Below are 14,647 nucleotides of genomic sequence, written 5' to 3' on the forward strand. Positions count from 1 at the left end.
AGACAGCATATTGACGGGTCTTGTTTTTTTTATCCAATCTGATAGCCTGTGTCTTTTGATTGGGGCAGTAAGCCCATTTACATTCAGGGTAACTAATAAAAGATATGAATTTAGTGCCATTGTATTGCCTGTAAGGTGACTGTTACTGTATATTGTCTGTGTTCCTCTGGTCTATGTTAGTTTTAGGATCTCTCTTTGCTTAGAGGATCCCTTTCAATATTGCTTGTAGGGTTTGTTTAGTGTTTGCAAATTCCTTTAGTTTTTGTTTGTCCTGGAAGCTTTTTGTCTCTCCTTCTATTTTCAATGACAGCCTAGCTGGATATAGTATTCTGGCCTGCATATTTTTCTCATTTAGTGCGCTGAAGATATCATGCCAGTCCTTTCTGGCCTGCCAGGTCTCTGTGGATAGGTCTGTTGCCAATCTAATGTTTCTACCATTGTAGGTTACAGATCTCTTCTCCCGAGCTGCTTTCAGGATTTTCTCTTTGTTTCTGAGACTCGTAAGTTTTACTATTAGATGTCGGGGTGTTGACCTATTTTTATTGATTTTGAGAGGGGTTCTCTGTCTCTCCTGGATTTTGATGCCAGTTTCCTTCCCCAAATTAGGGAAGTTCTCTGCTATAATTTTCTCCATTATACCTTCTGCCCCTCTCTCTTCTTCTTCTGGGATCCCAATTATTCTATTGTTGTTTCGTCTTATTGTATCGCTTATCTCTCAAATTCTGCCCTTGTGATGCAGTAGTTGTTTATCTCTCTTTTTCTCAGCTTCTTTATTTTCCATCATTTGGTCTTCTATATCACTGATTCTCTCTTCTGCTCATTTATCCTAGCATTTAGCGCCCCCATTTTTGGTTGCACCTCATTAATAGCCTTTTTGATTTCAACTTGGTTAGATTTTAGTTCTTTTATTTCTCCAGAAAGGATTTCTCTAATAACTTCCATGCTCTTTTCAAGCCCTGCTAGTATCTTTAAAATCGTCATTCTGAACTCTAGTTCTGACATCTTACTAATGTCCTTATTGATGAGGTCCTGGCAGTACTGCCTCTTGTTCTTTTTTTTTGAGGTGATTTTTTCTGTCTTGTCATTTTGTCCAGAGGAGAATAGATGAGAGAACAAAATGCTGACATGGTAACAATGACCCCTGAAAAATATACACTAAATAAATCAGAAGAGACCTGAAACCAGGGGGAAAGAAAGAAAAAAGAAAAAAAAAAAGAAAAAGATAAAAAGACAAACAAACAAGCAAACAAAAAAAAAACAGAATATGATCAAATATGATCAGGCTGGTGAATAGATCAGTGCCACACACTAGATTTTGGGCCATTTGAGTCTGTTAGAAGAAAGTGCCTCCCAAAATTTAAAAGAAAGAAAAACTTATATATGTACAAAAAAAAAAGGGTAAATACGATGAAGGGATGGAATATGATTGTAAAGATGAAAATTATAAAAGATTTTATAAAAGGAATTGATAAGATAAGAAGTTGGTTGAACAAAGAAAGAGGATTTAAAAAAAAAAGGAGGGGCGCCTGGGTGGCTCAGTTGTTGGGCGTCTGCCTTCGGCTCAGGTCATGATCCCAGGGTCCTGGGATCGAGCCCCGCATCGGGCTCCCTGCTCAGCGGGGAGCTTGCTTCTCCCTCTCCTGCTCCCCCTGCTTGTGTTCTCTCTCTCTCTCTGTCAAATAAATAAATAAAAAAAAAAAAATAAAAAAAATAAAAAAAAAAGGAGACAAAAGATCAGGCAGGAGACTAGAACAAAGCCATACACTAGAGATTTAGGGTATATTTTGGTTAGAAGAAACTGTATCCCAAAATTTTTGAGAGAGAACAACATATATATATATATATATGTATATATACACCAAAAATAAGGTTAAATACTATGAAGGGATAGAATATGACTCTAAAAATGAAAACTAAAAATGATTTTTTAAAAAAGGGATTGATAAGATGTTGGTTGAAAAAGGGAAAAAAGAAAAATTCAAAAAAAAAGAATAAGAAAATTAAAAAAATTAACTTTGAAAGACTAAAGAATCATGGGGAAAAAAACATGAATTCTATGTGCAGTATTCCCCTAGCGCTGGCGTTCTGCTGTTCTCATTGATCGGTAAACTTGGTCTTGGCTGGCTGTTCTTGCTGATCTTTTGGGGGTGGGGCCTGTTGCTGTGGTTCTAAGATGTCTTTGCTGGAGGCAGAATTGCCCCACCCTTGCCGGGCGGTCTAAGTAATCTGCTCGGTTTTGGTTTCGGGAACTTTTGTTCCCTGCAGGCTTTCCGTAGAGCATTGGAGGATGAGAGTGAAAATGGCAGCCCCCTAATCTCCACCCTGGAGGAGCAGAGAACTCGGGGCCACACTCCTCAGTGAGCACCCAGAGAAAAGCAGTCAATCACTCCCATCTCCCTGGTCTCCACCTGCACTTCGTGCTCACCTGGCCTATGGCCGAGTGTTTCTATCTCTGGCACCCGACCCCATGTGGAGTCTCCAAACCCAGCAGATACCTGCGGTGCACTCCCGCACTGTTCCTCCTGGGGGGAGGAAGGGGAGTTTCCCCCGATCTGCCGCTTGTTGGGTCCCTGCTGGAAGATCAGTGGACTGACCGTGCTGCGGATCATGGTTTATGGCAACCCTGAGCTGGCCCACTCCTTGGCTCTGTCTCTGCAGCTGGCTTCCCTGCTCCAATACCTGGGAGCTCTGCTGCACTCAGGCACCCCTGGTCTTTCTGTGACCCTGAGGGTCCTGAGACTACACTGTCTCAGCAAGGGTTCCACACCCCGCTTAGCCACTGGAGCGACATCCCTCAGCAGAGCTGACTTCTAAAAATTCCTGTTTTGTGCTCCCATGCTCTATCACTTGCCAGTAGCGGCTGATGGAGGCCCCCTCCCCCGCTGTCTTATCTTCCCGAATATCACCTTGGATTCACTTCTCTGCACGTCCTATCTTCCAAGAAGTGGTCGCTTTTCTGTTCAGAGTTGTTGCTATTCTTTTCTTCAATCTCCTGTCGAGTTCGTAGGTATTCAGAATGGTTTGATCCCTCTCTAGCTGAATTCCTGGGATCAGATGAAATTTAGGTCTCCTACTCCTCCACCATCTTGCTGCTCTACCTTTTAGTTTTGTTGACTCTTATCTTCACTGTGCAGAAGTTCTTTATTTTGATATAGTCTTAATAGTTTCTTTTTGTTTTTGCTTCTCTTCCTCAGGGGACTATCTAGAAAAAAGTTGCCATGGCTGATGTCGGTGAAATTACTACCTGTGCTCTTTTCTAGAATTTCTATGGTTTCAGGTCTCACATTTAGGTTTTTAACCCATTTTGAATTTATTTTTTTGTATGGTATAAGACAGTGGTCCAGTTTCATTCCTTTTCATCTAGCTGTCCAGTTTTCCCCAATGCCATTTGTTAAAGATACTGTCTTTTTCCCATTGGATGTTTTCCTGCTTTGTCAAAAATTAATTGACCATATAATTGTGGGTTTATTTCTGGATTTTCTGGTCTGTTCCATTGTTCTGTGTGTCTTTTTTTGTGGCAGTACCATACTGTTTTGATTATTACAGCTTTGTAATATAACTTGAAATCTGGAATTATGATGCCTCCAGCTTTGCTTTTCTTTTTCATGATTGCTTTGGCTATTCAGGGTATGTCAAATTTTAGAATTTTTTGTTCTTGTTCTGTAAAAAAAATGCTGTTAATACCTTGAAAATGCAGTCAATTGTTAATGTATTGTGAGCCCCTTAACAATATAAGTTCTCTCTATCCTTTTGGCATTTTTCATAACTTCCACAATTCCTTATAAAGAGTAGAACCCTTGCAAAAAATCTATCGAGTAACTTTTAAATAAATCCTCTTTTCTGTACCAATGGTGAGTGTAAGTAATGACACTACTTTTAGTAGATTCTTTGTTAATGCTGTGTTGTATGGATTAAGTAAAACCAATTCGTCCTGGAAATGCAGATACTGATAATTATTAGAGAACTTGATTTCAAAATAGATAGTGGCTGGAAAAACAGTTCACATTATTAATTTTCATGGGAGTAATACAAACTTTTTCTTCATAAGATAACAAGATAGTGGAACCACACTCTAAAATTTACAAGCTCCCTGATATTTTATTAACTTATTGAATAAAAATATCCTTGAGAGATAAGCAGTATGACTCTTTTTGTTAAGGTGCCTGTCTTATATAACACATCCTTAATAGCAAAGTAATACTTCTAATGGAAACAAACATATCATTAGAGAAATCATCCATTCCCCCTTTTTCACCTCCACTCCCACTCCCCAAAGGCAACATCATCATTTCTAATTTTAATCCTTCTAAAGATTCTTATCTTTAGACATATGCTTATGGCACTGTTTCTTTATGCCATCAGTTAACTCCATGATGCAAATAATGAGAACTTGGCTCCTTCAGTGTATCTCCCATCTCTTCCTCTAATCCTAATTGTTTGATATGTATGTGGTTATTACCCCAGCTGATACTATTGTTGCTCTTATTTATTTCTGCTTTTGGAGGAGACTCTAGACAAAAGAAGGGAAGAATCAGACAGAACGGGAGAAAAGAAAAACATAGTGTAGGTAGAGAAAAGAATAATTGGTAGATATTCATCCTTTCTGATGGCTGAGTAATATTCCATTGTATATATGAACCACATCTTCTTTATCCATTCATCCACTGAAGGATATCTCAGCTCCTTCCACCGTTTGGCTATTGTGGACATTGCTGCTATGAACACTGGGGTGCATATGCTCCTTCTTTTCACTACATCTCTATCTTTGGGGTAAATACCCAGTAGTGCAATCGCTGGGTCATAGGGTAGCTCTATTTTTAACGTCCTGAGAAACCTCCAAACTGGAGGGTATTATGTTAAGTGAAATAAATCAATCAGAGAAACACAATTATCATAAGGTTTCACTCATATGTGAAACATAAGGAATAGTGCAGAGGACAATAGGGGTGGAGGGGGACTGAATGGGAAGAAGTCAGAGAAGGAGACAAACCATATGAGACTCTTGATTCTGGGAAACAAACTTAGGGTTGTACAAAAGGATGTGGGTGGGGAGAAGGGGTAACTGGGTGATGGGCATTAAAAAGGGCACAAGATATGATGAGCAGTGGGTGATATACTCAACTAATGAATCATTGAACATTATATCAAAAACTAATGATGTACTATACCTTGGCTAATTGAACTTAAAATAAATAATAAATATTTTAATGTCAAAAAAGAAAAGAATAATTGACTATTTGATGTCAAGAAGATGAAGGGATTCTTGTCTTAAAGTTTCCATATTTCCTTTAGATTAGGAGATGCAATCAAGACATGTGGGTGTGGTCAGTAGTTTGAAGAGAGTTCAACATTTATTAAGCATCTACTCAGGGGATTGTGATAGATCTTTGTAACCTTGATTAGGAATTTGGGGAAGACTTCCTGGAGAAAATTCCAAGCTGGTGATTGAAAGACAGGGATGACTTAGGAAGGGGGAGGAGTGGAGAAAGGGAAAAGGTATTCCAAGTTAAAAAAAAAAAAGAGCTTAAACAAAGGTTTAAAGTATAGGGAAGTTAGGGGTGAAAAAGCTTCAGATGCTACATAGATGCAACTGGAAAGGTGGTCAGGGGTCAGGCTAGGAGAGCTCTTTCAACAGTATATTATGCATCTATAATGTATATGTCTATGAAGTGATGCCACTGAAGAATGATAAGATGAAGGGAGACATGGCCATTTTCCCCCTTTTACATAGTTCACTCTGGCAAGAAACAATGTAGCAGAAAGGGAAAATGGCATCAGAGAAATCAGTTTGATGCTTCTGTTATGTTACTGGTGAGAAATGGTATGGAAATGATTGAAGAAACAGAGTAGAAAGGAAGATTCAAATAGTCTTTGAAGATAAAATAATCATGACTAGAGGGTTGACTGATTTTATGTGATGGAATGGGATGTAATTGACAGGAAAGGAAAAGAATTATGAGTAGCTCCCTGGTTTCTGGTTCATATAACCAAACAGTGATACCAATGAACTGTGAGAGGGATTATGGAAGGAAAAGCACACCCAAAAGAGATTGAGGGAGAGGTAGAGAAGTTGAAAGATCTGTTGAACATTCAAGATGAAATGTCAAGCAATTATCAGCATATAGAAAATAGGAGTCAGCTATAATCTTGAGGTGGTGGTGAACCATGAGAATGAATTCCATTAGAAAAAGAGGGCTAAGACCAGAATTTTGAAGAGTACCAAATGATAAGGATTGGACAGCAGAGGATAAGCCCATAAAAAAAAAAAAGTCTGAGAGAAGAGCCATGTGGTGGTTCTTCTTTCATGCCAGAGAGACCATGAAGTTGAAGAGTTACAAAGATGGAATGATTAATAACATCATGCATCACAGAGGGATGAAGGACACCATACAGAAGTGGTAACCTTTATTATGGCAGGTTCAGGAGCATTGGAGAGAGGCAAAGCCAAGTCAGACCTTAGTGTGAGGAAGAGGAGTAAGAAATATCCACAAAGTGTGGAAGAAGTAATTGAGGCTCTTTGGCATAGTACCTTAGCTGGGAAGGAAAAGAAAATGATGGCCAGTGTGGCCATATCAATGGAGGGCTTAATTTCTCCAGGAAAGAATAAATATAGTAGCCATGTTCTTTTGCTGAGAGTCAGGCAGATGCCCAATATTTCTCTATTTTGACAGTGGAATATGAGGTGAGTTCCCCTCCTGGGAGTGAGAAGGGTTAGGCTGGGTAGAGGATTTGAACGGAGTGGCAAAATTTTGGAAATTACTCACAGGAAATTAAGAGAAAATCTAGCAATCCAGAGTGGTCTTGGGGGCCCTGCTAAGGTTGGAGGAAAAATTAGAAATTGCACTTTTGTTTCTCTCTTCTATCTCTCCTTCCCAAATCAGCCTTGGCAATTCTAACTTCCCACTTACCAGTTTCCCAACTAAATGCATGAAAATGATGATAGTACTGTCACTACCAAAATGACAAAGAAAACATTGTACACCTTCTATATTATTAGACATACATGTGGAAGCAAACCAGGATTTGTTTGATCCAGCTACAACGTGTAAATCTTTGCAAATTACTTGACAACACTACTTGTGCCTTCCCCCTTGAAAAACAGAAATAATATCACTTACCTCGTAAGACTACATGAATTAATAGAGATGACCTAAGGACAAGCCTAGAACATTGTTTGGTCTACAGTAGACTATCCATAAATTTAACTTCCTCTCATGAAGAGGGAAAAATAATGATAATGTGTTAAAATGGGTGGAAGTGAAGAGAATTATATTAGATGATAAAATAATAGGAAATAGGGTAATGGAATGGGAAAAGAGCTTGCTAAGTAGATTCTCACTGCAAGAAAAAACACATGAGAAAGCAAGACATAGATGGAGATAGAGGTTTCTAAAGAAGGATGCTCATAGTACAAAAGTGTGGAGGAGGGCAAGGGAAAAACTCAAGCACCATTAATCACAATCCTTGATGTCAATCCCTCTGGGGTTCAGGAGGAAAGAAACAGGCACAAAAAGCATGTGTTGTCCTGTATATCACTCAAAAAAGCAGCTGCTAGTCAAATCTGGAAAGTCAAAGCCTTAAAAAAAATACTGGAGCCAAACAAGATCCCAGAAATAGCATATTTGTAGAAAACCACTCACTGCTTCTGGGAAAATAGATTTAGGGTTGAATTGAGGATAACATTGCACAACCCCGACTTGAAGAAAAAGGAAACAGAACTTAACTGGTTTTATCTGAAGGTTCGTCATTGATTCATTCAGCAAATAATTACTGAATACCTAGTGTGTGCAGAACACTGTATCTTCTGTAAGAAAATGATTTCTCCTTTAAACTTATTGAGGTTCATCAAAAGACATGTTGGCTTTATGGATGTGAAAAACCACACAACTTTTAGAGCAAAGATACTCAGTTTAATGTGAAATAATACTGAACTGGAAATCCTGGAGAGATATGAAAATCATTTCTTCTCACCACCAAGTAGTTGTAAAACCTCAGTTAAGCCTCTATGCCTTTGAACCATAGTCTCCCTGTGTCATAAAAGCAGATGAGTGTCTATCAACATCTGTAACATCTATTGCAGTTATATAAACAGGCTTCTCTTTGGCCAATACGATTAATGATCTACAAGGTCTTTTCTAAATGAGGTTCATTATGAGGAGAATAAAATAAAGGAGAAATTTGGTCATTGATTAAATATACTTTCTTGGGGATATATGATTGCTCATTTCTTCCTTGCATCATCTAACATAGCACTGTTGACATAATAAATGCCATTATATAATGAATAAAAGGTCATGATTGTCATTTAAAGACAAAGGAAGTTTCTAGGACACCAAACATGACCAACCTTACACATTATTTAGCATCATCTCCCCCAGTGAGATTTCTTATCAAGTTACTCAGAATGAAAATCATATTCTCAGTCTTGGTTGAGAATCTAGGTTCTAATGATGTTTTTAGAAGAATATCGAGCCAAGTGAGAAAAATTTGCTGATGGTTCTGATTTATTATGCCAGATAGTGAATGAAAGGAAGATACAAAGGAAGTCTTAATAGATTTAGGGACATTAGGGGATGGAAAGTGCATTGACCCATGAAGTTTGGCTTGCTGGAACACAAGGTACATTAGGCATTTAAACAATAAGTGGATGGTGAGATCATGGAGATGACCCAAACATACTGTCTGAGGATATAAGTAGCAGAACTATAGACAGGACAGAAGGAAGAAATATCAAAGGAAAGACCTCAGTGTAAGACCAAAGTGAGAGAGAAACTGGAATTGACTGGATAAAATATTTTGGCTAATAAAATCCTCTCTGGCATCTCAAGGGATTAGAGCTCTCCAACTAATGTAGTTCCCTCTTTGTTGACAGTTCACAGAAAGGAAAGATATACAATGTTAAAGCTAGTGGTACCCTTGATGGCTAGTACAGGTAGGATTACTGAACAATGACAGTACTAGGTTGTCTAGTAAGACTCAAAATAGATAAAAAATATGAATCATTACAAGACCGACCTAGTTAAAAACCTGCTTCTTCCTTACATGTATTTCCAGCTAATCAAACATATCAACATATCACCCAGTATTGTTGTTTATTGAAGGCCAACTCATCCTCTAATGCTTGCCTTTGGCCAGTGGCCAATGTGGAGCCACTCAGCCAGAGATGTGAAAGAGAAGGACAATGAGGCTGAGGTGTTATTCCCCCCAGTTCCCTGAGGACTGCACTGGGCTGGCTGCATCCCTTGACCAAAGATCATTGCTTCTCTCCAGGTAGATCTCTCTCTACAGCTCTGTGCTCCCAATGCCGTGGAGTGGTACCAGCCTGGTTACTAGAAACTCCAGAATACTGTACCACCTCTTGTCATTATCCTCAGCTTTTTGAATAGTCTCTTTATTAAACTCTCTGTTTGATTACCTACAACAGCTTAACAAATCACCCTCAAAGGTAAGAGCTTAAAGTAATAATCATGTCTTAGCTTTCACAGTTCCTCTTTGTCAAGAATTTGAGAAGAGCTTGGCAAGGGAGGTCACACATAGGGTCTCTCTTGTGGTTGCATTTGGGACTAGATGATACAGTTTCATGGCGGTTTACTCACATGGTGGATAGATTGGTGCTATTAGTTGAGGACCTCAATTTCTCCCCATATGGGTCTCTCTGTGGTGCTTTTTGAATGTGGCACCTGGATTTTCCCATTTTGTGTGTGTGTGTGTGTGTGTGTGTGTGACAGAAAGAGAAAGAGATGGAGACGGAGAGTATCCTATTGCATTTTATGGCCTCACCTATGAATTCACAGAGCATCACTTCTGCATTCTGTTGATCTAGGTAGTTTAAAAGAGCCCCCAGTTTTAAGAGGAGGGAACACAGATTCTACCTCTTGATGGAAGTATGTCAACTTCACATGTAAGAGAAGCATGTGGGATGAGATACACACACATACACACACACACACCCAACAGGGTGCTCATCTTTGCTAAATACAATCTGCTACCTGTTCCTTGAATTATCCTGATTTGACCCTGCTGTCTCTCTCCTGTAGGTATTTTGACAAGTACAGTTAAGATTATTCTAAGGTCACTCCAGATTGAAGGAATGTTCTAAAGAATCAAATAATTGCCTGAACAGCAGCAGGATCAAATGGTTAGTTGTTATGGGTAGGGACATATTGAGTGGAGAGCAGGAAACTGAAAAACTCTAGGTACAGCAGGTTCATAGACAACAACCCTACTTGCTAATGAAAAAAATACTGTTCAGTAAGGGGTACATTTTGAGGTCATAATGGCCATTCAAGCATGTGACTGGTTTCAAGCAAGACTGTGAAGTCAATGAAACTGTACAGAAGGGGTGCCTGGGTGGCTCAGTCATTAAGCGACTGCCTTTGGCTCAGGTCATGATCCAGGGTCCTGGGATCAAGCCCCACACCAGGCTCCCTGCTCAGCGAGAAGCCTGCTTCTCCCTCTCCCACTCACCCTGCTTGTGTTCTCTCTCTCACAATCTCTCTCTCTGTCAAATAAATAAATAAAATCTTGGGGAGAGGAGCAAGATGGCGGAAGAGTACGAGACCTGGATTTCGTCTGGTCTCAGAAATTCAGCTGGATAGGGATCAAACCATTCTAAACACCTACGAACTCAACAGGAGATTGAAGAAAAGAATAGCAACAACTCTCTGAACAGAAAAGCGACCACTTTCTGGAAGGTAGGATGTGTGAAGAGGTGAATCCGAGGTGATATTTGGGAGGATAGATGGTGGGGGAGGGGGCCTCCATCAGCCGCTACTGGCAAGTGATAGAGCAGCAGAGCACAAAATCGGAACTTTTAGAAGTCGGCTCTGCTGAGGGACATCACTCCAATGGCTAAGCGGGGGGTGGAACCCTTGCTGGGACAGTGTGGTCTGAGGACCCCCGGGGTCACAGAAAGACCAGGGGTGCCTGAGTGTGGCAGAGCTCCCAGGTATTGGAGCAGGGAAGCTAGCTACAGAGACAGAGCTGAGGAGTGGGCTCTCAGCTTGGGGTTGCCATAAACCATGATCCGCAGCAGTCAGGCCACTGCTCTTCCAGCAAGGACCCAAAAAGCAGCAGCTCCGGGGATACTCCCCTTCCTCGCCCGTGAGGAGTGGTGCGGGAGCACACCGCAGGGATCTGCTGGGTTTGGAGACCTCACACGGGGTTGGGTGCCAGAGATAGAAATGCTGGGTCACAGGCCTGGTAAGCACAGAGTGCAGCCAGGGAGACAGGAGTGGCTGCCTGCTTTTCTCTGGGGGCTCACTGAGGACTGGGGCCCCTGAGTTCTCGGCTCTCCAGGGCAGAGACTGGGAGGCCACCATTCTCACTCTCGTCCTCCCATGCCATTCGGAAAGCTTGCAGGGAACAAAAGCTCCTGAGAGCAAACCTGAGCAGATTACTTAGCCCAGCCCTGGCAAGGGTGGGGCAATTCTGCCTCCAGCAAAGATATCTGAGAACCACGGCAAAAGGCCCCACCCCCAGAAGATCAGCAAGAAGAGCCAGCCAAGACCAAGTTTACCCATCAATGAGAACAGCAGAACTCCAGCGCTATGGGAACTCTGCACATAGAATTCATGGCTTTTTTCCCATCATTCCTTAGTCTTTCAAAGTTAATTTTTTTTCTCTTTTCTTTTTTGAATTTTTCTTTTTCCCTTTTTCAACCAACATCTTATCAATCTCTTTTTTAAAAAAAATTTATTTTTCATTTTTAGAGTCATATTCTATCCCTTCATAGTAGTTAACCTTATTTTTGGTGTATATATATATATATAAGTTGCTCTCTCCTTAAAATTTTGAGATACGGTTTCTTATAACAGATCAAAATATACCCTAAATCTCTAGTTTATGGCTTTGTTTTAGTCTCCTGCCTGATCACATTCTCTCCTTTTTTTTTAAATCCTCTTCTTTCTTTGTTCAACCAACTTCTTGTCTTACCAATTCCTTTTATAAAAGCTTTTATTAATTTTCATCTTTACAATCATATTCCATCCTTTCATCGTATTAACCCTTATTTTTGTACATATATTAGTGTTTCTTTCTTTAAAATTTTGGAGGCACCTTCTTCTAACAGAACAAAATACGCCCAAAATCTAGTGTGTGGCACTGATCTATGCACCAGCCTGATCGTATTTGATCATATTCTGTTTTTGTTTTGTTTTGTTTTTGATTGTTTGTTTTTATCTTTTCTTTTTCTTTCCCTTTCTTTTCCCCTGGTTTCAGGTCTCTTCTGATTTGTTTAGTGTATATTTTCAGGGGTCATTGTTACTGTGTCAGGATTTTGTTCTCTCATTCTTCTATTCTCCTCTGGACAAAATGACAAGACAGAAAAAATCACCTCAAAAGGAAAAAGAACAAGAGGCAGTACCAACTGTCAGGGACCTAATCAATACGGGCATTAGTAAAATGTCAGAACTATAAATTCAGAATGATGATTTTAAAGATACTAGCAGGGCTTGAAGAGCATGGAAGTTATTAGAGAAACCCTTTCTGGAGAAATAAAAGAACTAAAATCAAAAAGGCTATTAATGAGGTGCAGTCAAAAATGGGGGCTCTAACTGCTAGGATAAATGAGGCAGAAGAGAGAATCAGTGATATGGAAGACCAAATGATGGAAAATAAAGAAGCTGAGAAAAAGAGAGATAAACAACTACTGCATCACGAGGGCAGAATTTGAGAGATAAGCGATACCATAAGACAAAAAAACATTAGAATAACTGGGATCCTAGAAGAAGAAGAAGAAAGAGAGAGGGGGGCAGAAGGTATATTGGAGAAAATTATAGCAGAGAACTTCCCTAATTTGGGGAAGGAAACAGGCATCAAAATCCAGGAGAGACAGAGAACCCCTCTCAAAATCAATAAAAATAGGACAACACCCCAACATCTAATAGTAAAACTTACGAGTCTCAGAAACAAAGAGAAAATCCTGAAAGATGCTCAGGAGAAGAGATCTGTAACCTACAATGGTAGAAACATTAGACTGGCAACAGACCTATCCACAGAGACCTGGCAGGCCAGAAAGGACTGGCATGATATCTTCAGCGCACTAAATGAGAAAAATATGCAGGCCAGAATACTATATCCAGCTAGGCTGTCATTGAAAATAGAAGGAGAGACAAAAAGCTTCCAGGACAAACAAAAACTAAAGGAATTTGCAAACACTAAACAAACCCTACAAGCAATATTGAAAGGGATCCTCTAAGCAAAGAGATCCTAAAACTAACATAGACCAGAGGAACACAGACAATATACAGTAACAGTCACCTTACAGGCAATACAATGGCACTAAATTCATATCTTTTATTAGTTACCCTGAATGTAAATGGGCTTACTGCCCCAATCAAAAGACACAGGCTATCAGATTGGATAAAAAAAACAAGACCCGTCAATATGCTGTCTATAAGAGACTCATTTTAGACCCAAAGACACCCCCAGATTGAGAGTGAGGGGGTGGAAAACCATTTACCATGCTAATGGACACCAAAAGAAAGCTGGGGTGCCAATCCTTATATCAGACAAATTAGATTTTAAACCAAAGACTGTAATAAGAGATGAGGAAGGACACTGTATCCTACTTAAAGGGTCTATCCAACAAGAAGATATAACAATTGTAAATATCTATGCCCCTAACATGGGAGCACCCAATTATATAAGCCAATTGGTAACAAAAGCAAAGAAACACATCAAAAAGAATACAATAATAGTGGGGGACTTTAACACCCCCCTCACTGAAATGGACAGATCATCTAAGCAAAAGATCAACAAGGAAATAAAGACTTTAAATGACATACTGGACCAAATGGACTTCACAGATATATTCAGAACATTCCATCCCAAAGCAACGGAATACACATTCTTCTCTAGTGCCCATGAAACATTCTCCAGAATAGATCACATCCTAGGTCACAAATCAGGTCTCAACCAGTACCAAAAGATTGGGATCATTTCCTGCATATTTTTGAACCATAGTGCTTTGAAACTAGAACTCAATCACAAGAGGAAAGTCAGAAAGAACTCAAATACATGGAGGCTAAAGAGCATCCTACTAAAGAATGAATGGGTCAGCCAGGAAATTAAAGAAGAATTTAAAAATATTCAAGGAAACCAATGAAAATGAAAACACAACTGTTCAAAATCTTTGGGATGCAGCAAAGGCAGTCCTAAGAGGAAAGTATATAGCAATACAAGCCTTTCCCAAGAAACAAGAAAGGTCTCAAATACCTAACATAACCCTATACCTAAAGGAGCTGGAGCTAGAACAGCAAATAAAGCCTAAACCCAGCAGAAGAAGAGAAATAATAAAGATCAGAGCAGAATTCAATGAAATAGAAACCAAAAGAACAGCTGAACAGATCAATGAGACTAGGAGCTGATTCTTTGAAAGAATTAACAAGATTGATAAACCCCTGGCCAGACTTATCAAAAAGAAAAGAGAAATGACCCAAATCAACAAAATCATAAATGAAAGAGGAGAGATCACAACCAACACCAAAGAAATACAAACAATTATAAGAATATATTATGAGCAACTCTATGCCAGCAAATTAGATAATCTGCAAGAAATGGATGCATTCCTAGACATGTATCAACTACCAAAACTGAACCAGGAAGAAATAGAAAACCTGAACAGACCCATAACCACAAAAGAAAT

Source organism: Neomonachus schauinslandi, chromosome 10, assembly GCF_002201575.2.
Source record: "Neomonachus schauinslandi chromosome 10, ASM220157v2, whole genome shotgun sequence".
NCBI classification, from domain to species: domain Eukaryota; kingdom Metazoa; phylum Chordata; class Mammalia; order Carnivora; family Phocidae; genus Neomonachus; species Neomonachus schauinslandi.